Genomic DNA, 25,044 nt, shown 5'->3' with positions numbered 1-25,044 from the left:
GATTTTTGCACATACTTACACAATCTCTTATTTTACATATAAATTAATAACTGATTTTGTATAAATAGTGAATAAATGTCCATATTTATTTTTAACACCGTTTGTTGAATGATTCAATTTCTCCTCACTAATTTTATTTATTTTTTTCACAGTTCTTTCTAGTTTATTATTTGGTAGAAAGACAGGCTCTTGAACACTGTATAAACATCTCAAGTGCTTCTTCTGGATTATGGAAAGTCAAGGCCAGTTTTCTTTTTTTTTTTTTTTTAATTTTTAATTTATTTACTTATGATAGACACAGAGAGAGAGAGAGGCAGAGACACAGGCCGAGGGAGAAGCAGGCTCCATGCACCGGGAGCCCGACGTGGGACTCGATCCCGGGTCTCCAGGATCGCGCCCTGGGCCAAAGGCAGGCGCCGAACCGCTGCGCCTCCCAGGGGTCCCAAGGCCAGTTTTCTTTGAGACGCGGGCCCTGTAGCCTGACACTAAGGAGACCGCTGTGGCACCTCACATTCCGGAGGGCACCTCCACGAGGGCACGCTAGGACCTGTCTCAAGCCTCAAGCATCGAGAGATCCGTCTTTCCTTCCAGCGCCTCGCGGTGGTAAGAAGAGGGGGAAGCGAGGTGTGTGGGTGTTGGATGAGTCGGAGGCGGCTTCCCACTGCCTCTGAGACCCGGCCTTCGTTCTCTCTCGAGACTCGGGGGTCGGGCCCCGCCTGTCTCCGGGCCGCGCTCTCCGTCCACCTGCGGTCTTCCCGGGACCTGGGCGCCCCCTGCACGCCCCCTGCACTGCAGCGCACCCCAGCGCCTCATCGGGCTGCTTGAAAGGGCTTCCGGTGACACAAACAGCTTTAATTTAGTCACTGCCGATCTTTAGCCCTTAGACAAGTATTTTTTAAGACAAAAAAATGGAGGGGGGCACAGGCTATTCTAAGGAATTCGACGCGGAAATAAGCACCTTTTATGAAAGGGCTGTTGCGCCCTCTGAGCTCGCGGGGCGGCACCTGCTCCCCGGGGCCCGGCGCGCTCGGGGGCGTCCGGCCAAAGCGCCGCGTTGGGAGCGGCACGTGCGGCGGGAGCGCGGCCGCTCCTCGGCCCTAGGCTGCCCGCGTGGAAGTGGGCGCCGGAGACACGGGACGGCCCCGCTGGACCGCCCCGAGCAGCCGGGCCCGGGCCCGCGGGGGCGTCGGCCTTGGCGGCGGGGCGTGGGGACACGTGGCCCCACGGGGGGCGTCGCGGGGGCTCCGGGCCCGCCCCCTCCTCCGGGGCACGCGGGGCGGGCTCGGTACTGGTGCTGGCCTGCGCGGCCCTCGTGCTCGCAGCCTGGGCGGTCCGCGCGCCCACGCTCGCTCGCTGCCGCGTGTCGGACGCGCCGGGATTTGCGCCTCTCGGAGCAGCCGCACGGACGCCGCCGCTGAGTCCCGGGGGCGGCGCGGGCCTTCCAGGGCCTTCCCGGGCCTTCCCGGGCCTTCCCGGGCCTTCCCGGCCTCGAGGACGTCCCCAGAGCGCGGCCGCCAGCAGCCGAGGGGCCGTCCCCGGGAGGTGCCGTGCGCCGGCCGCGAGGTGCGCGAGTCCGCCCCGCCCGCCCCAGACCCCAGACCCCAGACCCCAGACCCCAGACCTGGTCCCGGCCACCCGCGCCGAGCACGTTTACTCGGAGTCAGACCACGCCTCACACCTTTGTCATTTCTATTGTTCTGTTCCCCGTGTTTATTCCCACAGATGTCCTTCCAGTATTTCTTTTTTGATTCGGAGTATTTTTTAAGATCATATTTTTAGGTGCTCTCTGCACCCAATGTGGGACTTGAACTTACAAGCCCGACGTCAGGAGCTGCGAGTTCCACCAACGGAGCTAGTCAGGGACCCGGAATAATTGTTTTCTTTAAAAGACTCTAAGAATTTGATAGTGATGGACTGCACAGCACTAGTAGATTAATTTAGGGAGAATTGACAGATTCGCTATTTTCCCGTCCAGAAGGAAAAAAAAATATCTATCTTTCCATCTTGATGGTCTTCGGCAAAAGGTTTCAGAGTTTTAATTATGTTTTCTATATTGTTCTACCATGTTTTGTGTTAAGATATTCCTAATTTTCCTTTTACCTCTTCATAATATTTCGATTTTATAGATAGGAAAGCTACGGACTAAATTTGTTTCTAAAGTTTGTAAGTGAACTTATCGATTAAAAATTATCTGTGGCACCTGGGTGACTCGATCTGCTAAGTGACTGACCCAGTTTGGTTTCAGCTCAGGTCACGATCCCAGAATTGTGAGACTGATCTCTGGACCAGGCAACGCGCTCAGAAGGGGAGTCTACTTCATTGTCTCTCCCTCTGCCACTCCCCCTGCTTATGTGTGCGCGCCGTCTCTCTAAAATAAATAGATAAAGAAATCTTTTAAAAAATCTTCATAGCTTTTTAAAATAGTGGTACATTTTACTTCCTCTGTACGTAATGCCTGGGGAATGTGTGCAAAAAGGGGATCCCTGGGTGGCGCAGCGGTTTGGCGCCTGCCTTTGGCCCGGGGCACGATCCTGGAGACCCGGGATCGAATCCCACGTCGGGCTCCCAGTGCATGGAGCCTGTTTCTCCCTCTGCCTGTGTCTCTGCCTCTCTCTCTCTCTCTGTGACTATCATAAATAAATAAAAGTTAAAAAAAATTAAAAAAAAAAAAAAGGGTTCTCAGACTCATTGCTGTGTTTCCAAATTTGCCCAGCACTAACAGATCCACAGATTTGTATGCAACTGAATCATATGGTTGTTTAAATTCATTTTTCCCAGATGAGTCTGTAATTCACATTGATATGAGTCCCCTTTGTAAAGCTTGTTAAAAGCATAATCCATGTCATAGAATTTAAGAGCTAGATGAAACTATAAGACATCATGAAACCCAATCCTTTAAATGTTTCCCATACCTCAAATATATTGAACTCTTTGAAAATACTGAATACTTTTCTTAGTTTTTTTAATGAACTATAATCATCACTACTCCATTGTTTCAATTACTGGGTTTTGGTAATTGCGTTGCTTCACATACTCATGGCCCAGGACCAACTCAAGTGGTGGCTCTCATTTCACCTAAAATAAAAAACTGTTATCAGAAAAAAATATATTGGTGTCTGCAAGGCAATCAATCTCCTTAACAGTACATTGGAGTCATTGGCTCCCTGAAGGTTGGGCAGAAAACTATTTATCATTGTCAAAAAAGTGATTATTTGGACAAGTCTAGGTAACAGAGTGACCCTCTATGATTCAGCAATCTTCCTCTACCAAATTTTTCAGTAGCAAAAATCATAAATCTTTCTTCTTTAATAACAAATGGATCGTTATTTTCTACTTCTGCCAAACTATGAATGAGATAGTCTCTATCATCTATAGTTAAGAAACAAGTTAGATACTAAAGATGAGATCTAATCCCTGTGCAGCTGATCGGGAATTAGGGAAAAAAGGCTCATGTTTTTGGTACAGATTCGTTAAGGGGTATAATAATCAAGTAAATTAAAAAATAAACATATGGTATGTCGTGACATCAGCTGAAGAAGCCTAAACTTTTTTTGCACAAATTCCTACCAACCGAAGAGTATTTTCCCCTGTTGACCGTTTGAATGACAAGAGTCTCTTAAAACAATTTTCTCTTATTCTTACTATTGCCTATGCTTTCAGAATAGCTCTACCTTAAGAATCATTCAACTGGCAATAAAAATCGTGTGTCATTAAAGTTAATAAGTGTTTAATATTGTTAATGTAGTATGTGAAGCTAATGGCAGCCCATCTACTCTGTCACCAAACCACTCAGTTTCTCTTAATAACATGTGTTGGATTTCCAATCACATAGATGATTTCCTTTTAGCCAAAATGATGAATAAAATCTGCCTATACTAGGCTTTCCATTATCTGGCAACTGCCTTTTTCTGGCACAATACTGGCCTTAGGTGTGGCAGTTGTGTCACAAGACGAATGCTGTAGGGACTACATCACCACGTCGTCTACCAGGCTTTATGGAAAGGGACAAAATAGGCTCATGCACGTGAGGCTCAAGCAGCAAGAGTTCCTTGCTCTGATACTCTGTGCACAAAGCAATAGTGTAATAATTTGTCTTTTAATACAGCTTGCCTAAAGGGAAAGAATATGCTTAGAGAATGAATATAAACATCTAGTCTTCCTATAATTGTACCACCTACTGTAAATTAATAAATTCATATATATTGGTTTTTATACATAGTCTTTTGTGAACATTTTCAAAGTTGGAAACCTTAAAGGATCATTTCTAGAACACTTGATTTTTTTTTAATTTTTATTTATTTATGATAGTCACAGAGAGAGAGAGAGAGAGAGAGGCAGAGACATAGGCAGAGGGAGAAGCAGGCTCCATGCACCGGGAGCCTGACATGGGATTCGATCCCGGGTCTCCAGGATCGCGCCCTGGGCCAAAGGCAGGCGCTAAACCGCTGTGCCACCCAGGGATCCCCATTTCTAGAACACTTGAAAAGATCACTTTTGGGGCATGGCCAGGTTATGAGCCAACTCTGGATTTATTTCTATTTTTGAAAATAATTCCATTGATACTTAATCTCTTCATACACTGAGGAACTGTATTAAAGAAATACCTCTTTAACACAAAGAATTTATTTTTCATGCATGTCTTGCCTACTAATCTATGAAGCTTGGAGGTCAGAAGTAGCATCTTATTTTCTTTTACATTCACAGCATCTAGTGCAGTGCCTGGTACATGTTAGGCAAATATTTAATAGTTTATGAAAGGAAAGGAACAGTGCTATGAACTGAATATTTGTGTCCCCTGAAAATTTATATTTGAAATCTAATCCACCATATGATGATTTTTGGAGGTGGGGCCTTGGGAAGTGATGAGATCATGAGAGCAAAGCGTTTATTAATGGGATAGTGCCCTTATAATAGAGACCCCAGAGAGATCTCTAACCGTTTCTGCCATGTTAGATTACATTGAAAAGACAGCTGTCTAGATAGCAAACACTAAATCTGTCAGCAGCTTGATCCTATAATTTCTAGCCTCCAGAACTGTGAGAAATAAATCTTTGGGTTTATAATCTACCTGGTCTATGGTATTTTGTTATGGCAACCCAAACGGACTAAGATAAACAGTTACTCAAACGGTGGAATTATAGGTAAAAGAAGCCCTTTTCCATTGAACAAGATTATAATATCCTTAGTATTTAACAATTGCTTTCTTGGTTTTCTGTGTAGCAGGTTTTTCAATGTGGCAGGTTGCATTGTATAACAGCCGTTCTGGTGGCAGTTTGCATTAAGTGGCTGATAAATGCAACTTGTTGAACTACATAGCAGATCTATGTGACAGGTTGTGTCATTAGTCCTATTGTGAGAAGGGATGAGGTGGTTTAGATTTGTAAAATACCTGACCTCTTGCTCCTTTAAATGTGTGATAGAGACAGGCACCATGTTAACTTGCTCAGCTCTCTCAGTGGATGTCTGAAAGCCTTTTTTTTTTTAATTGAATAGCAGAATTAACACAGATTTTGTTTAAACCGCCTGACATTAAATAGTATGTTTAAAACAGAGTATTTAACATACAAATGATTTTGATAACTTGAGCTGCAAACACAATTTTCTCCAAAATCTTGGGGATTTTTCATCTGTATTGCAGCAACTGAAGAGTTTCCAAGACAAGGAAAGGTACTTGGGAGGGGATTTTTTAAATCAAAACACCATCTCCCCCACCCCAACTCCAAGTAGGCTATGGAGAGCAAACTGTGACTTTTTTTTTTTATTTTTTTTTATTTATGATAGTCACACACACAGAGAGAGAGAGAGAGAGAGAGGTAGAGACACAGGCAGAGGGAGAAGCAGGCTCCATGCACCGGGAGCCCGACGTGGGATTCGATCCTGGGTCTCCAGGATCGCGCCCTGGGCCAAAGGCAGGCGCCAAACCGCTGCGCCACCCAGGGATCCCAAACTGTGACTTTTTAAGGTTAACTTACAGGTTATTGAATTTTTCTTAATGTTTACTTCCATTGAGTATCTTAACAAATAATTTCTTAATAAGATGGAAGCAAACACAAAAGCCTATGCAAGACAGGAAACTGGGCAGAGGACTAGGAATCATTCTTCAAAGGCATAAAGTTACAGAAACCAATTGCTAAGAGGTTCCCTCCATTGAATGAAACAATGAACAACAGAGTGCTCAGCAGTAGAGCTAAATTTACAAACCTAGGGCTGAAAACATGGAGGTTCAAATCTAAGGGAAAAAGAAGAGAGGAACAAAGGAAGAAGTTGTGAGAAATATAAGTATTCAGAGCAAATTAGCCAAACTAAAGTTAAAACTCAGTAAATCAGGTAAGAATTATGAGCCCCAGCCACTTGATGCTCAACTCTGAGCTACTATACGATGATTCTTACCTTCAGAAAAGATAAGAGTAAGGGGCCAGAATTGGGCCATATAAAACCAGCAAGGAACAAACACTAATCAGTAAAATAGTAAAAGGAATTACAAGATGAGCTCAAAGAAGGAATACAAGTATGTGTGGATTTAAAATCAGTAACTAGAGACAAGAAGAAGACCCCTAACTATAACTGCGTCGGATTAGCACCAAAGGAGCCTGCCAAGGCAAAGAATTGCTCTTTACATCCTGTTTCACAAGTTTATCTTTTTGCCATGGGTGAACTTATTACCCCTGAAGTTCTTAGAGAAATGGTAAACAGTGGAATTCTTTTAACATAGGCAGATTCTGATTTTGATGAAATTGTTTTGAGTTTTTGTTGTTGTTGTTGTTTTTTAATATAATCACCAAGTCACTATGGAAAGACATTCCTACCCCCTCCCTTCTAGTGAAGCTATCATGTAGACACAATCCAAAAAAAGATGAATGACTCTTATTAGATAAATGACAATTTGCCAGCAATTTATTAAATAAGAACTGTGCACTTATACCTTATAACATAAATTTTACTCATGGTTATCTTTGTGCTTCACTGTAAATTTCTTTATATTTTCCTCTCTATTATATTCCTGAATTCGATTTATCCAGTATGTTCAAAATTTCATATTAAAGACAAATGAGTTGATGCTGGGCATATCTCATAAAACATATTTGGAGAACAAGTTTTGATGGATAAGAAACCTTTTTGGTCAAACTTGCAGTTGGTTTTCAAAGGTCATTTTTTTCAACTCAAATTCAATTAGTCTTATAAAATGGGAGTTCATCATGTCCATCCAATTCCCAACAAACATATCCTGATCCAGTAGCATATAGAGCTGGGATGGGTATGCCAAATAGCAAATTTACCTTTAGTTTCTTCCTGCCCATTCCACTTGATGAAGTCCAATCAATCAAAGAGGAATTTGGTCTTCTAGAGAAAATTTCAGTGACTTCTAAAGTAAAAGATTATTGCTTCTGAAAAATTTGGTTGGGAGAATAGTCAGTGTTTTTTTTTGTTGTTGTTGTTCCTGAAGATAGATCGTGTATGTCCTCTTCATTAGTTTTTCTAATCATAAACAGATGAAAACTCGTTGTAGAAATTGTAATTAAAAAATCCCCAGATTTAGAATGAACCGATATTTTTTAAAGTTACTTTTAAAATGGCTTTTAATGATTTTCCTCATATAATAATAGCTTTTATATATGGTACTCAGGTGTTCTCAGGAATACTGCAAAATCTCTTAGGTATTGTTTTCTAACATTTTGAGATAAAAACATTTAAATAAGAAAAAAAAGATATAATAAAGCTAATAAAAGTTTTTTTTCTTAAAAAAAAAACCTATTGGTAAAATCTGACTAATGTTAGTATTTTATAATAAGTCCAGCATCCCATGCTATTTACTGATATTTCCCTCTATAAAGATCTGAAAGAAGTTGTAATTATAAAAAACACAAAAAATATCAAGATATTTTTGATAGGAAAATGCAGAGAACTTGCTTTTCTAGTCGGTCAAGCTAGTTAAGAAAGTAAAAGGAACGTTTCTCGTTCACAGTTCCACGAACCGTTTTACGTAGGCTACAAAGCGGACAGTGCAGTGCCCTTGTGTTGCTCCTGCCCTCCTGCCCTGTCCTGCTGAAACCAAATGTGGCTTGAGAAAATGTCTCAAACAGTGATCTTACTGAGCCCGTCTTAGTGCAGTTAGATGATTGAGAAGCACAACATGCTCTGCAGATGTGGAGACCGTGTAATTCTGAGCTTCCTCCAGGAAAGAATGAGCTTTGATAGGCTGGAACTAAAGCTTCTCTAAAGGTGTAAAATCACCGTGAATTTCCTATTACCATGGACAACTATTTCAGATATTCACAGCTAACTTAAGCAGGGTGGCTAACAGCTGTTCATAATAATGCCTTCAAGTACGTGTACCTTCTAACAAGAGTGGGGGGTACATTCTTCATTTTTCCTTTTTTAAAGAAATTATAACCATGTTATTTTTGCTTACCTTCTGATTTACTCCTTTGTTTGATTTGATGAGATTTGCCTTTTATAAAAGGCATCTAGAAGTACTACATTCTTGTTTTATAGAAGTTTGAATTTTGCCTCAGAAATATATTTTTATTTAGAAATTAAACACAAATCTTTATCAGTTGCAAAGTTTGAGAAGTAAGCTTTCCAATTTTGCCTAATTCTAAGGACAATAATTTTAACTATATAGATAACTGCCCAGAGATGCAACCCATAAAAATTCAAGTAGTTGCCCATTTTAGTTTAGCTTTAATAGAACATTAGTTCAGGGGTACCTGGATGGCTCAGTGGTTTAGTGGCTCACCTTCAGCTCAGGTCGTGATCCTGGGGTCCTGGGATCAAGTCCCGCATTGGGCTCCCATAGGGAGCCTGCTTCTTCTTTTTCCTATGTCTCTGCCTCTCTCTCTGTGTCTCTCATGAATAAATACAAATCTTAAAAAAATAGAATATTAGTTCAAAGACAAAATTTAATACAATGGAAATGGAATGTCTTTCATATACCCTGATAGAAAGGCTATTTTTTGATCAAATACATAACAGTTTGCATATCTACCTGGAAGATCTCTATGTCTTTTGACCTAGAGGGATTGTAATAAGCATTCTAAATTCTAACATCAATTCAGATCTGTGAAATTGGCTTCGATCTGAGAAATCTCAATGCCATAGATAATGAAAGTCTAGTATATAATAGGTTTATACATATCACTCAGTAAGTATCAATAGAAGATGATGATGGGGATGGGGATGGGGAAGGATGTGTGTGAAATATGGAGGCTAGTTATAGCTTTAACATGAATTTCTGGAAACAGAAATAACATGGCACTAGTAATATATCCCCCTCAAACACATTAATTTTTCCAAAGTAAAATGAATTGCCTTGGTTTCAGGGGACAATTTGTATCCATGGCTATTGTATTGGGAGAGTACTCATAGACTTAAATAGATGACTGGATCTACTTGTGTACCCTGCAAATCATTTTATAATCAGCACTTCAATTAATCACCCTTTACATCCAATTCAGGAAAACTTATGAGAATTGAGGCACTGTACGTACTTTATACTTGGGTGCCTTTTATTGTCTTGCTTTGGGAACTCAGATCGATAAAGTTCAAAATATTATTCCATTTGCTTTGATAATCATATTTCAACATCACAATCAAGGAATATTACATTTTATATTATAAACCTAATTACAAACCCAAGATGTAACAAGATGTAAAATGCAAACCTAGATTCACTATACATACATTTCTAATTCATTTTCAAAAGCTTGTTTTTGTTTTGTTTCTTAAAGGGATATAGTCAATGAAAGGAAGATTGCTTTTAAAATATTTTAACCATGATGGTTGACAGAAAAGATAGGATACTGAGAAACATGTGATACTTTAATTTCGAAAATCATTAATGTTAAAACACCTGGGTGGCATGGTCAATTAAGCCTCTGACTCTTGGTTTCAACTCAGGTCACGATCTCAGGAGTGAGATGGAACCCCACATTGGAGTGCGTTGGAGGGTAGAGCCACTTGAGATTCTCTCTCTCTTTCCCTCTGTCCCTGAACTCGTGCTTTCTCTATATATAATATAAATAAACCTTTACAAAAGTCAGTAATGTTGTTTTCATATTGAAATGCATATTTTGCAGAAAAATATTAATGTACATCAGTGTTATTAAAACTCATTTACTTCTTCAAAAATAATTTACTATTTCTCTTACAGAAAAGTTAGCTTTGTGGTATCTAAATTTTAATCCACCTCAATATTAAACTTCAGAGATGAAATTCAACTATACTTTCTAGAGTTACATATATTTCTTTTTTTTAAGATTTTATTTATTTATTCATGAGAGACACAAAGAGAGAGAGAGAGGCAGAGACACAAGCAGAAGGAGAAACAGGCTCCATGTGCGAAGCCTGTCATGCGACTCGATCCCGGATCTCCAGGATCATGCCCTGGGCTGAAGGCGGTGCTAAACCACTGGGCCACCCAGGCTGCCATAGAGTTACATATATTTCTAAAGTGGACTAATGATTGATATATTTTGTCATTTTGTTATGAAAATGTTCTCATGGTTAAAATCATGTACAAAGTTATTAAACTACTTAAAACTAAGTAAAATGATGTTTATTTTTTTCAATAAATTCAAATACTATAAAGGGAGGGATCACCTTCCCATATAAATAGTACTTATGATGGACTTGGCACTAATCTAGGTTTTCTGTATATATGTATATATACATTAATTAATTCTCACCATATTCTTATGTGAGAATAATATAATGTTATGGACATAATATTACTTTTCTCTGGAATACTGTATAGCTCAGATATGAAAAATCTTTTAGATTTCCTAAATTCCCAAATGCCATTGCTATTAGCAAGTTATAAATGATAAAATTTAAATAAAAATGATATTTTCTGGGCTTTCTTTTACTGTTTTAAGTAATTTTTACCTGGTTTCATAATAATATAAAATCATATATTATCAAATTTGCAAACTACCATAGTTCAAAAACTTGGAGTTACTTGCTAGTAAAGAGATATAACAAAGAGGCTATTCTATTTTCATTGTGAAAATTGTCTATAAGGAGGAAATCTTAACCAAAAAGAGAACAAAATGGTGGGGAAGGAAAAGGAGTTTTTTGTACCTTCTCTTTAAAATCTGTTGTTATTGTGATCATTATGTTTTCACTATGCTCAGTGGACATTGTCACAGGGGAGGAAAAAGGCTTAATAGCATGAAAAGAAAATTTCAAAATTTATGTTTTTATGAGACTATCCATTTAGATCAGACTAGAGATTGGCATATGAACTAGTTCACACCAAATGAGTCATTTGAGATGACAACAGTTATTTGTTGAAATCGTTGTTTTGAAAATCAGTGCTGCCTTCACAATCCATTAAAAAAAAAAAAAAGACTAGAGACACCTAGGTGGCTCAGTGTTGAGTGTCTGCCTTTGGCTCAGGTTGTGATCCTGGGGTCCAGGGATCAAGTCCCACATCGGATTCCCTGCTGGGAGCCTGCTTCTCCCTCTGTCTGTGTCTCTGTTTCTCTCTGCCTCTCAGGAATAAATAAATAAAATCTTTAAAAAAAAGAAAGAGGAGCTAATTTATTAGTCTTATTTTCATCCCCAAAACAAATGCTTCTAAAAAAGGAGGGGGCCATAACGTTGATTCCATTTGTAAATTAGTCTACTTGAGAAGTGTAGATACATAGGACAAGATAGCAGTGATGAAGATAAGGCAGTGGAATCCAAAACTCTATGCCTCTCTCAATCTTATCTTCAATAAACTTGTATGAATTATTCTCATTTTTCAGGAATCCTGACAATCTTAATCTCATTTCCCCATCATCCAAAATGGCTACCTAGCCAAAAAAGGCCCTATCCTGGCTCCAGTGAGTCTAGTGAAGAAATGGCAAATGTTGTCAGAAAGCTTAAACGATTCTTATTTTGGTAATCATTGATAAATCTAAAAAGTTAATCACTCCAGTGAAATGAAAATAAAATTCCACAAGGTTATACCTATATATATAAATTGATAAAACAGGTTGGCCAATGGAGACAATTAAAAAGCAAACAAAAGTGAAGATCATCTACAAAAACATGGTTGTTACTTATCTGGCAAATGAACTGACCAATAAAAAAATAATTGATTAATTCAAGATAAACCATAATGTTGTAAGAAGACCAGGCTTTTGAGTCTGACAGAGGTGTGGTTCACAGCCTAGACTCTAAACTTATCTTTTTAAATATTTTTTGAGATTTTATTTTTTAAAGTATTATCTATACCCACAATACAGGCTTGAACCCACAACCCCAAAATTAAGAGTTGTGTGCTTCACTGACTAAGCCAGCCACGTATCCCTTGACATCTTTTTTTTCTTATCATATTTTTAATCCCTTTAAGTAACATAATCCTGTGTCATAATCCTTATAAATAAATAAATAAATAAATGATATATCCTTTTTAAGACTATTGTAATAATTAAATAATATAGAGATTATAAAAAGCTTCATACCAGGGGGACAATGTGTAGAGAATTTTGCCATATTTGTACATGTGTTATGGGTTGAATTGTGTTTCCCTCAAAATTCGTATGCTGGAGCTCTAATTCCTAGTACCTTAGAACATGACTGCATTTGAAAATCGGGCCTTTAAATAGGAAATTAAGTAAAAATGAAGCTTTTAGGGTGGACCCTAATCTCATCTGACTTGTGCCATTGAAAGAAAAAATCAGAGCACTCAAAAGAGACACCAGGGATGCTTGCACACAGAGGAGACACCATATGAGGACACAGCAAGATGGCAACCATCTGCAGGATTCAGGAGAGCCCACCCTGTTGACATCACAGTATTGGACTTCCAACATGCAGAACTATGAAAAAATAAATTTGTGTTGTCTAGTATTTTATTGTGGCAGCCCTGGCAAACTTTATGCATAAATACTTTATGCATATGAAGAAATAACAAATTATCCCAATGTAGGCAATATGTATTATTTCATGTAATCCTCAAATAGTGATAATGGATTAAGTGCTATTTTAATATTCATTTTACAATGAGGAAACTGAGTCACAGAAGATTTTAATGACCTAAGGTCACAGTTAGCCCAAAATTAGAGCCTATGCTCATGACCACTGTGCTACAAAAAGAAACAGCAGATTTTTTTTTAATGAGTAAACATTCAGTTTTATGGGCATGTCGTACAAATTGTACATTCTTATTCATTAAAGAGCATGAAACTCCACAAACCTTTGTTAAAAATGAAGGAAAAGTCATATAGACTTTAAACCTAATTTGGGCATACATGAGTGCATGTTATCAGATCTATTTATATGAGAACTTTTTAATGCTCATTTTCATGAGGAATGTAGATGACACACAGTTTTAGAACACTAAGAGTTGTTTTTAGTGTAGCCCACACTATAATTTTAGAACCCCTTAGTCCTATCTGTTCCATGTACCCACTGATTAATTCCATGAGCACAAACACAAAGCAGATATAACTCAAGGAAATAAAAGCTGACTACCTTGTCTGACCATAGTTGAAATGCTCATACTTTCAACTTAAAAAATTGTATTTCATTTTGCTGAAGTAATTTGGTGGAAGGATTTAAATAGGTCAAATATCTGAATTATATATTATCTTAACAGAAACTTGGCTTGATAGTTTAAATTACTGTTAATCAAATATTGATATGGAGAGGCCTAAGAGATATAAAATAAGAATTTGATACAGTGTTGAACATCAGTTACTTATAAATAAATGTATCTGAAAAGATTAAAATAGCATGGTTAGTAATGAAAAAACGTATTATCAGGTGCCAGTCACGTCCCTAGATTTCAAGGATAGCATTTTTCATAAATGAGAAAAATACCTAGTAAAATAGTTTAATACCATTACTTTCTGTTGAAATGTTTTTTTTTTGTTTTCGATGGAGCAAAAGAAAACTTTACCTGATGCTTCTCTAAACATAATCATAGGGGATCCCTGGGTGGCTCAGCAGTTTAGCACCTGCCTTTGGCCCAGGGCGTGATCCTGGAGTCCCGGTATCGAGTCCCACGTCAGGCTCCCAGTGCGTGGAGCCTGCTTCTCCCTCTGCCAGTGTCTCTGCCTCTCTCTCTCTCTCTCTGTCTATGATAAATAAATAAATAAATCTTTAAAAAAACATAATCATAAATTCTAATATTTAATTCTGCTAAAGCAGTATTTTTATTAAGTTACTTATTCAGTCTTACCCATTACATGTCTTAAAATCTAGAAGGATTGTACTTTAAATATTTCCTCCAGTTGTAAGAGCAGTACATAACAATTGGAAAATTTTAATGAAACAAATACTAGCACTTGTATTCCCTTCACCTTTAAGGATCAGTACTATTCAGATATTGATTTGATATAGTTCATTTTAGTTTGGTATTTGTATATATGTATTTGTGCCCTGAAATTTTGATTCATGTATTCATTTATTATTTAGTTTAACAAATGGGTATTGCACAACCACTCTGTACCAGAGCAACAGATTATAGGAGTGACAACTGTGTATTCTAAGGTGGAGAAATCCACGGATGGATAAAAATACCAGGTATTGGATTTGGACATGTTGAGTTTGAGGTGTGCATTAAACCCTCAAATGGAAAAGTTGAGCATGGAGTTGGATATTGTATGGTCCAGAAGAAATGTCTGGTCTGGATATGGACCATCTGGGAGTAGAAGTTATTTAAACCCAGAAGGCCATATAAGGCAGCAAAGATGTAGAGCATGGGTAGAGAAAAGAAGAGGCCAAGGACTGAGCACTGAAGCACTTCAATATTAAAAGGGTGAGAAGGGGACATCTAGGTGGATCAGAGGTTGAGCATCTGCCTTTCGCTCAGGTCATGATCCTGAGGTCTGAGATTGAATCTCACATCGGGCTTCCTGTGGGGAGCCTGCTTCTCCCTCTGCCTCTCTCTCTCTCTCTCTCTTTCTCTCTGTGTGTGTGTCTCTCATGGATAAATAAATAAAATCTTAAAAAAAAATATGGGAGAGCTGTGATGCCCAGGAGCAAGAAAGGGAATGGAAGTGCTTTCCTCAGACAGATGAGAGGTTGAGCTCTAGAAGTGGGCAGGAGGTCAAAGAATAGTAGGTAAGATAGGTAGTGATTAACCATGGTCTGAAATGATGCCTTTTGACGACTGAGTGAATGAACTAGAAATAGGATAGAGTAGACTTGAAACGTCAAGGATAATTTCATGAATTTATAGTGAGAACAATCAGGATGGTGTGTTCCCTGCTCATGTTCAGCTGATGTGATGCTGATTTGGAGTTAGATGGCATTGGCTAGGCCATGGCATGGCCAAGAAAGCAAAATAAAGATTTTCATGAAATTTTTTTTCTCATTTAATATTAACTGATGAGTTTCTTTCCTGTGTTATCAAATATCCTTTAAACATTATTTCAATGCTTATATGTAATCATATATTGAAATATTTCCCTATTTTTAAAATTGTTTTTACTTATTATATATAATATTTCAATAATTATAGATTTAAGAGTCAAAACTTAGAACCAATTGTAAGAAGAAAGGTGTCTGAAGGAACAAAGATATTGCAAAGGGATTCCAAAGGAATAAACTGTTTTAGTAAAGATCCATTGGTATGTAACAATTCACTTCCAAAGTTCAGTGACATCAAAAACAAGAGCTCTTCATTTGTTCCCATTTATACAATTTAAGTATTACATGGTGGGAATAGATTGTTTTTCCTTCAAAATGTATCAGCTAAAGCAACTTGACTGGAAAAAATACTTTCAGAGTGGAGTCACTCACATGACTGTTGCTGGTGGCTGGCCCCAGGAGCAGACTGGGGATATTTGAAAGATTATAACATATCTTAGAAAGCAATATCTCTTTTTTTAAGATTTTATTTATTTATTCATGAGAGACATAGAGAGAGAGGCAGAGACATAAGAAGAGGGAGGAGAAGCAGGCTCCATGCAAGGAGCCCAATATGGGACTCGATCCTGGAACTCCGGGATCACACCCTGAGCCAAATGCAGATGCTCAACCGCTGAGCCACCCAGGCATCCTAGAAATCAATTTAATTGATGGATATGAATTTAGATTAGATTAGAAGAGTTTTCATTTATTCTATTATTTTCAAAAATCGATATAAAACCAATTCTACTTAAGAAAATAATTTCTGCCTCAAATTTTTGTAATAGTTTCCCTATCTCTTGGAGGTATACAATGTTGCTCTTTGTATGGCCTATCAAATAAATTCTTTTCATTCTCTATAATTATTAAAATATGTAAAAATATGCTTGTGCCTCTGATATAATTTTGGACACATATGCTTTACAGTGATGTTGATGGCTAAATAATTCACCATTGTAATTTGTTTTCTATTTTATACAGTACTTTTTAGCCCAGATCTGCTATGCTTTGTTCTTTTTCTGTTTATTTTTGTTGAGTTTTGGGGGTTTTTTGTTTTGTTTTGTTCTTTGGGTTTTTTGTTGTTGTTGTTTTTTAGATTTCTTTCTTTTTAAAGATTTTTTATTTATTTATTCATGAGAGACACAGAAAGAGAGGTAAAGACACAGGAGAGGGAGAAGCAGGCTCCCTGTGGGGAACCCCATGTGGGACTTGATCCCTGGATCCTGAGATCAGGACCTGAGCTGAAAGCAGATGCTCAGCCGCTGAGCCACCAGGCATCCCATCATTTCTTTTATAGAAATACAGTGTTTTCATTCACATTAATCATCTGTTACTATACAATCAATTGTACTTGGCAAAACAAAATATGAATAATCCATTCATTGTCAAGCTATACAAATAACTTAAAAGACTATTCTATTGTTTTATTATTATTATGACATAAACTGGGCATTAACTTCTTATATCTAGAATCCTTCTGTTCCCCAATCCTAAATTATATATTGTTTCTGGGTGTTAAAGTCATATATCTGAATTTTTTTTCTCCTCCAATATTTAAAAATACTTTAAAAATATTTTTCAAATGTATTTAGGCCTAAAAACACAGTTACCATTTTATTCACAGGATGCTTCTTCCTATACTCACAGAATCTCGAGTTTGAGTACAGTAAATCTCTTGTGATAAAGTTTATCTTAAATATTCATGCTTTTTATGACTTCATCAATTGTACTAATCGTTTCATCCACCTGGATATAAAGCAGAGAAAGAACTATATTAATCACATGTTTAACAGCATTGCAGTCTAAGGGTATTTACTGTATTCACATATCTCTTCTTTTGACTATAATTTTGCAAAACTGATCTCAGGATTTATTTTTACATTGCTATTTTAATTTTATTGAAAAGTATTATTCAGTTCAGTTAATATTTTAGCACAGCAACCATTAATTAATAATATTTTCTAGAGTTATTATTGATAAGTTAAACATTTCAATGACATTCTGTATGTAATATCACAAAAGTCACAACTACTTGACTTTCATCATTTGCATACTAAGGAAATGACTCTTAACAATATTTCTATGGAACAAAAAGTATGTTCTTTGCGAACTGCATTAACATAAACATTTGTCTTCTTGGTTTGGAATTACGCTTGTAATAACATGAGCAAATTCGGTGTGAATTAAACGCTTCCTAGGTGATCTAAATATATTCTTGAAGTCAGAGCTGACTAATAGCTAATTATTTTTATAAATAAGCCTCTGTGTTAGAATTGTGAGGTTCATAGGTATATTTTAATGCCATTTCAACAAATGCACCTCCATACCCAGACAATAAACCTAGATTATGGAGATCGTCTGCTGGAGTTCCAGAACTATTTGACAAGATATTCTTTTTTCTATAAAACATGTTTATATTTTAAGTTTACTATTATTCTACTGTTGTGGCTTTCCTTTTTTCTTTTATTCTTGTTCTACATATAATTTTTATCTTCAATCTTGAACAACATAGTTTTCCCCCTCAGATGTAACAAACAACTATATCAGAGAGTAAATCACCTTTATTGCCATCTCTAGGAAAATAACACATAGCACTTTAATTCCCTAGGTAAAGAAATCTTATAGGAAAGATAAATTTTATTACAGCCTCTATTCTAGAATGTAGAAATGCATTTTGTTATTATTACTGGTGTTTCTGCCTGTTTTTAAAGACCCAACATCCATATGGGAAATTTTGATGTTATTCTTATAATCCTTTTAATACACACACACACACACACACACACACACACACATTCATTTTGAAGATCTCACACACTCTTTCTCACACACACAAGCAATATCTCAGTATTTGAAAACCTAACCTAAATATATGTCAGCATATAGAGAGTTATGAACTACATCAATGATAGCAGATCTCTTAATTAGAATCCTGTGTTCTCCATTTAACGCCTATTTATTTTTTTGCAAGCTACTAAATCTTTCCAAGTTTTGAAACTTTTATCTATTAAGTGATATATTTTACTGAGGACCATGTGAAGATTTAGAAGATAGCATATCTAAAGGGTGATGTATTCCTGGTACCTAGTAAGAACTTGCTGTATGTTAACTATAACTTTTATTGTGTTTATTTTCATATCAATATAATTTTAAATGGAAGTATATGCAGACAATTATGTGTGTCATTGTAAAAAAAATGTTTACAGTTTAGGGCAATATGTGGTGAATAACAAATAGTGGATTCCACAAGGAAATTTGAATAAAATCTAGATATTTGAAGAAGAGGAAATCATTTTTAATTGATGTTAATTTAATTTTCTTTAAATTTTTATTTATTTATGATAGTCACAGAGAGAGAGAGAGAGAGGCAGAGACATAGGCAGAGGGAGAAGCAGGCTCCATGCACCAGGAGCCCGATGTGGGATTCGATCCCGGGTCTCCAGGATCACGCCCTGGGCCAAAGGCAGGCTCCAAACCGCTGCGCCACCCAGGGATCCCATTAATTTAATTTTTAATTGATGTTTTCAGAAAAGACTCCATGAATAAATAAGACACTTGGTAGTCACTGACATAGATTCGCAAGTTTATTTGGTTATTAAAATAATAGGTAATTGGAAGACACAGGTGCACTTTCAATATACTAGAATTAATACGTATTTTTTAATTAAAATGGATTCAATATATATATGGTTTATAATTTAATTCTCTATCATATTTGAATCCTTTGGGTGTGTTCAAGAAGCAAAGCAAAGTACGATTGTTTCTAAAAGTCACAGGTTAAAAAGTACGTGAAATACTTTTTAGAAAATATTTCAATTGGTTACTGCACAGATAATAACCTGTGGTTACTGCATGTGGTCATGAATTAAATGCAAAATAACATCAGGAGCCCTGCTTCAAGAAATAATTAGGCCTTCTGCAGAGTCATTCAGTAAAATTACATTATTGTGTTCAACTGAGAGGAGCTGTGTAGAATTGTATTTGTAAAATATAATTGCAGGGACAGCTGGCCTGAAAAAGGAAGAATCTTAATAATATATGTTGCTGAGGTGGTTGGTTGTTTACTCCCCATTATGAGAGTGGTTGATAAGAAGAACAGTCATTGTTGCATAGTAGAGAGAAATTAATTCCGGAAAATAATGATGTAGCTTCTCATGCAGTTTACCTGAATTTTAAAGTGAAATGTATTGTTAGCCATGCAAGCAACATGCCTTGAGGATTTGTTCTTGCTCCTACTCCTGAAGCTTCAAATCTTCTATGTGGCCTTTCTCAGTTGGCTTCATCTTTTATTTTCTTAACATCCCTCTTATAATGTAAACATGGGAAAGAGAAAGTGGTATAAGAACAAAGGATAAGCATACAAAATAGCTCCACTTTCTTTGCAGAAAGATTTAATAGGGAAACGGTACCACACTGAGATTTTATGAAAAGATTGATAATGGTGTGTTCATTTAAACCGAATGGGGAAAAAAAAAAAAAAAAAAAAAAAAAAAAAAAAAAAAAATAAACCGAATGGGGAGCCACTGTATGTTTTGCCATTTTAAAGTTAATTTCACTTTTTACTTAAAGTCCTTCTAGATTTTTTTCCACTGTTTGTCAAACAAGACAATTAATTTTATCAACATGACTTTTCAATGCCATTGTAAGCTCACATGCGCTGAAATAAATGTCTTGATACCCTCATGAACATGAATTATACAGACAATCACATGAAATATGGGGGCTAGTATTTCATATACAATATGCTGTCATGTTAATTAAACACAAAGAAGGGAAGACAAAGAAAATTTGTTGGTTGATTAACTCCAGAGAGAACTATAAGTTTTAATATGATATTTAATAGTAAACTAATCTTTAAATGGCTTTGGCTATGTAAATGAATATCAAGTAAATATACATCCCTAAAAATAAAGGCATTAATAAATGCATGTTAATTACTTCTTCAAAAATAAAAACTTTTATCTTTAGACGATATCAGAATACCTTTCTTTTTAAAAAATATTGGGGTGAATTGTAATTTTTACTTACTAAAACAAAGTTTATAATTTTCAGCAAGAGGACAAAGTTTTACTTCTACAGCAAATATTTATTGAGGCTATTATGTGCCAGTCACTTTTATGCAGGAAACAAACTAGGGAAATGATATGCAAAAATATCAGTAATGATAAGTGTAATGAAGAAAAAATAAGCAGAGTAAGGAGGCCAATGAAAGATACACAAATAGGTTGGTCAAGGAAGATCTCTCTGAGGAGGTGAAATTTAAGCAAGGTTCCATCTTTTATTCTGTTTTGTTTTTGTTTTTAGAATTCTTTAATATTCTGAATTTAAGGAGAAAAAATTGTAAGATCTATATGGAAGACCATGTGTAGGTCTTCTTTGGTGAAATTTCTGTTCATGTCTTTTGCCCATTTCATGATTGGATTGTTTGTTTCTTTGCTGTTGAGTTTAATAAGTTCTTTGTAGATCTTGGATACTAGCCCTTTATCTGATATGTCATTTGCAAATATCTTCTCCCATTCTGTAGGTTGTCTTTTAGGTTTGTTGACTGTTTCTTTTGCTGTGCAGAAGCTTTTTATCCTGATTAAGTCTCAATAGTTTATTTTTGCTTTTGTTCCCCTTGCCTTCAAAAATGTCTCTTGCAAGAAGTGGCTGTGGCCAAGTTCAAAAAGGGTGTTGCCTGTGTTCTCCTCTAGGATTTTGATGGATTCTTGTCTCACATTTGGATCCTTCAACCATCTTGAGTGTACTTTGTGTCTGGTTTAAGAGAATGGTCCAGTTTCATTCTCCTGCATGTGGCTGTCCAATTTTTCCAGCACCATTTATTGAAGAGACTGTCCTTTTTCCAGTGGATAGTCTTTCCTGCTTTGTCGATGATTAATTGACCATAGATAGAGTTGCGGGCCCATTTCTGGGTTCTCTATTCTGTTCCATGGATCTGTGTGTCTGTTTTTGTGCCAGTACCACACTGTCTTGATGATCACAGCTTGAAATCTGGCACTGTGATGCCCCTGACTCTGGTTTTCTTTTTCAATATTCCCCTGGCTATTAACAAGACAGGAAACAACAAATGTTGGAGAGGAATTGGAGAAGGGAGAACCCTTTTGCACTGTTGGTGGGAAAGTTTACATTGGTTACATTGGTTACTGGTTACAGCCACTCTGGAAAACTGTGTGGAGATTCCTCAAAGAGTTAAAAATAGAGCTACCCTACGACCCAGCAATTGTACTACTGGGGATTTACCCCAAAGATACAGATGCAGTGAGAGACCAAGACACATGCATCCCAATGTTTATAGCAGCAATGTCCACAATAGCCACGCTGGGGAAGGAGCCTCAATGTCCACTGACAGATGGATAAAGAAGATTGTGTGTGTGTATATATATATATATATATATATATATATATATATATATACAATGGAATATTACTTGGCCATTAGAAATGATGAATACCTACCATTTGCTTCAATGTGGATGGAACTGGAGGGTATTATGCTGAATGAAGTAAGTCGATTGGAGAAGGACAATCATCATATGGTTTCACTCATATTGGAATATAAGGAATAGTGAAAGGGATTAAAGGGGAAAGGAGAGAAAATGAGTGGGAAAAATTAGAGAGGGAGACAGAACATGAGAGACTCCCAACTCTGGAAAACGAATAAGGGGTAGTGGAAGGGGAGGTGGGTGGGGGGATGGGGTGACTGGGTGACGGGCACTGAGGGGGGCACTTGATGGGATAAGCACTGGGTGTTATACTATATGTTGGGAAATCGAACTCCAATAAAAAAATTATACATAAAAATCTATATGGAAGAATTCTGTGATACTCGTGACAGAAAACCAGTTAAGTTCCCTCAATTATATACAGTTTTTATTGACAAAAAATGTTTTATTGGCTTTACTTATATAGAAAATATAATTTAAAAAAAAAGAAAATATAATTTAAGTAAAGCACTGGGAGATATGTAAACCCCATCATTAGTTTATTATATTTCATGATCTTATGGGTCAATAATTCAGACAGAGCTCAGCTGGGCTCTTCTGTTCCATGTGGTTTTGGCAAAGGCCGCTCTGGTATTCAACGGCAGGGCTGGTCTGGTCTGGAAGGTCCAATGTGGTTTCTTTCATTCATACAGCTGGGGCCTTAATGTGGATGACCGAAGTCTGAGCATGGTCCAGGGCTGTCAAGGAGGATGCCTAATGTGCCAGTCAGCACGGTAGTCTCCAGCAATCAGAATTCCTATGTAGTGGCTCAGAACTTCCTTGAGAGAATGTTCCAAGAAACAGGAAGCAGATACTCCCAGACTCTTAAGGTCCAGACCCAGGCCCTGTCCACAGGGTTATTGTGGCTGTGTGTTATTGCCCAAAACAGTCACAGCATTCACTCAGATTCAAAGTGTTGATACAGGCTCCACTTCCTCATGGGGGCAGCATCAGAGTTTGCAGCCATCCTGAATATGCCCACAATCCATTAAAAAAATTAATAACAAAATTTACTCAAAGATAATGACCAAAAGCATATTCATCTAAAGTGTTTGGATAGTTCTATAGGATTTTCTGCAATTGTGTGTGTGTGTGTGTTTGTGTGTGTGTGTGTAGTATTTGGACCAAACCTAAAATGCTGTAGGTATCATGAGAACATCGTGTTTTCCCATGGATATTCAGAAGCTCATATACTAAAATCCAGTCAAAGAAACATTAATTACTTACATATTGAAGGTGGCAACATGAATCCATGAAATGCAGCAAAAGCTACTGTACTATTGCTATTTCTCTTACAGAAAAATTTCATAGTTTATTTTCATTTAAATATTGATTTTAGCCCTTTAATCCTTACATAATGATCTCCTTTATTTTTAACATCCCGCTGAAAAAATTATAAAATAAATTATCTATACAATGTCAAAATTATGATGTCCTTATTTAACTTAAAGACTGCATTGTATTTGCTCCAGAAAAACTTGCAAACCACTCTTTTGGTTGCTGAGTTGTTTCTAATCAGTACAGCCTTTGCTTTTGAAGTCTCTTTGGACAGAGAACTCGAAATTCCAAGCAAATTATTTAACCAGTTTTACCTACAGTAACAATACAATTATCCTAGTTCTCTGATACATTTTTTTTTCTCCTTCATTCACCTTCATTCATTAGGTCTACTTTAATAGAACAGATAAGATCACTTAGAATATCTGCTATACTCATAGAAACCTTAATTTGGGGAACTATGAGGAGTTTTAATAATTGGGGTCTAATAGTAGCTATAAGTTAATTATATTACTAATTTTATTTTCTATGTAAAAGTTTTTTACATATTTAAATTGCCAAATGTTTGCTATGATATTGGTATGACTTTGTCAAATTGATATTTACTAAATGGAGCATAGGGTGCTGGATGGTAAGCCATGGTTCAACTACAAACTACAAGAGCAAATCAAATAGGGCAATCTATTACTCACAGGTCCTAGGGGAAGTAGACAGCATGCCTCAAAGGGTGGCATAGAGAGGTCAAGGCAGGGTGCAGGCAGAGAAAGAGAGGCTGGACCTGAAGCACATGCCTTTATTATGGTTCATGGGTGGAATGCTTTGGAGTTCCTGGGCTAAAGTAGGATTGGTCAATTCAAATGAAAAGAGCGGGGTTTTGGTGACCTCCACAGGATCTTATCTAAGGGGAGGATGAAGGATAGGCACTGGGAGGCGGGGGAGAATGTTGATCACAATGGCAATTGAGTCGGTCACATTAGAAACCTACATTGGCTTGTGACTGGGCTGCTGCCTAGGGCATGCACCTGCAGGAGAGACTCATGCCAGCTTCAGGGCCTGGAGATTACCAGGCCGAACAAAGTGGGTGTGGAGGCAGCGATACCATGGAGTCGCTTAAACTCTTGACAGATATCTTAAATAAGAGTATGTAAAATTTTAGAACAGCTTTGTCTCCATTATGTTAGTTCTCTGATTTATCCAAATTTTGGTTTGTGTGGACAGCAAGATTATATTTTTCTTGAATTCCCTTGAGATTTAACAAGGATTCTTATTTCCATATATTCAGGCAAATCTGAAGATAGCTGTGCACACTATTCACCTGGACACAACATACTTTCTTCAGAGACACCTTTTATTTTGTCCTTTTGAAGTCCCTTTGACACTCGGTGTAACCAGAGCTTATATAATTAGATAGGCTTTTTCAAGACCTAACTTCTCCTAATTTATTTTTATGGTAATGAATCAGGAAGATCTATGGCTGCATGACTTAGAAATAAAAAATTCCCCTTGAATTTTTGCTCATTAAACATACAAAAGTTACTCAGAAACGGGCCCGAGGTATTGCCCATTGCAATAAATTTAAAAAGGAAACTACATTCCATTCTTTTTGTGCTAGTTTCATGGAATAGTCTCGTTCACTCTTTAAAATATGTCTCTAAAGTTTGATGTTGGCCTGGAAGATAAGATCCTAATCACAATCTGTTCTCTTTGAACTGGGGGGGTGGGGGGGTCTGCTGGTCAACTTCTGCTTGCACATTCACAGTCTCAAATTAGTCATGGAATTAATTAATAGCCACTTTAATTCCTTTCTTGAAAGGCATATAAAAAATCCCAACACTTAAATGCCTTGCCATATAATCACCTGGAGATGCGAATAATATCTGTCTGGCTAGATTTCACTATTACAGGAATATCTAGGGCCAGATATTTGGAAATATTTGAA

At 37.1% G+C, this 25,044-nt stretch overlaps 1 protein-coding gene across 1 annotated transcript in view; it reads right to left on the bottom strand.

Annotated features, from left to right (window-relative positions):
* Positions 1-7,339: 7,339 nt before the first annotated feature.
* Positions 7,340-25,044, bottom strand: part of VGLL3 (vestigial like family member 3) — a 119,185-nt gene continuing 101,480 nt past the window's right edge. The window contains exons 5-7 of the transcript XR_007407538.1: positions 16,956-17,091; positions 8,738-8,865; positions 7,340-7,476 (exon numbers count right to left, since the gene is read on the bottom strand). The gene's annotated coding sequence lies outside the window, so the exon portion shown is untranslated. The remainder of the gene's footprint in view (positions 7,477-8,737; positions 8,866-16,955; positions 17,092-25,044) is intronic.

The sequence above is a fragment of the Canis lupus genome, chromosome 31 (assembly GCF_003254725.2).
Source record: "Canis lupus dingo isolate Sandy chromosome 31, ASM325472v2, whole genome shotgun sequence".
Taxonomy (NCBI): Eukaryota; Metazoa; Chordata; class Mammalia; order Carnivora; family Canidae; genus Canis; species Canis lupus.
This window is presented reverse-complemented; position numbering and strand designations above follow the sequence as displayed.